This window comes from Myotis davidii, unplaced genomic scaffold (genome assembly GCF_000327345.1).
Source record: "Myotis davidii unplaced genomic scaffold, ASM32734v1 scaffold616, whole genome shotgun sequence".
NCBI lineage: Eukaryota > Metazoa > Chordata > Mammalia > Chiroptera > Vespertilionidae > Myotis > Myotis davidii.
Window position 1 is genome coordinate 3,830,221 of NW_006291965.1, and position 730 is coordinate 3,830,950.

General features: G+C 45.5%; 1 protein-coding gene across 1 annotated transcript in view; it reads left to right on the forward strand.

Moving 5' to 3' along the window:
• The window catches only part of DOCK8 (dedicator of cytokinesis 8), a 200,976-nt gene that overhangs the window by 184,066 nt on the left and 16,180 nt on the right, over positions 1–730 (forward strand). The window lies entirely within an intron of this gene.

The window sequence follows — 730 nt, forward strand, 5'->3', positions numbered from 1 at the left end:
AAGAGGCAGTATCACAACCCATGGGCTGGCAGCCCCAAGTTCAACCTGCTGGTACTACATATGATCCAGCGTGTAGCAGAAGAGAGCAGCATGTTCCTGGAGGAAAGGCTGAAGAAAAAAGGAAACAGCATAAAGAACAGTGAGAAAAAAGGAAGCAGACATTGAAACAGCCAAGCACCAAGAACTTAGGAGGAAAGTCAAGGAGTGCCCCCAAAACAAAACCCTCTCAGGGGTCCCCTGAAATGCTGACAGCCATTAACCAGAGATTCACTCCTCCTTATTGCTTTGCATTTAGGCCCCACTATGACTATAAAACTTAAAACACCTTTGTTGCCAAGTTTCTTCTCATACTATTTATTCATGCCAACTAAGACAAGGGGCTTTAATCCTTACGTGGCTCAAAGAAGCGATGGCCCAGAGTAGTTAGGTGACTTCCCCAAAGTCATTGAGCTCACGAGGAGAACTAGTAATTGACCCTAGGATACTTGCCTTCTTAATGTTTCCCCAGCTTAGGGCTAGAGGCATATATTTGGTCTTCTTGTGCACTGTGGTTTGTCACATTATGGAAAGGCTAGTGACCTCCAAGTTCCTAGGGTACAACAGGCAAGAAGTGAATAGTGCCATACCCCTGGAGCTGCTTCAGGAAATATGATGGCGCTGGTTGCATTTGAGGTGAAGCATGCATACTGTACGGAAGCATGTATTGGTTTGCAATGCTGCACTTCCTTAT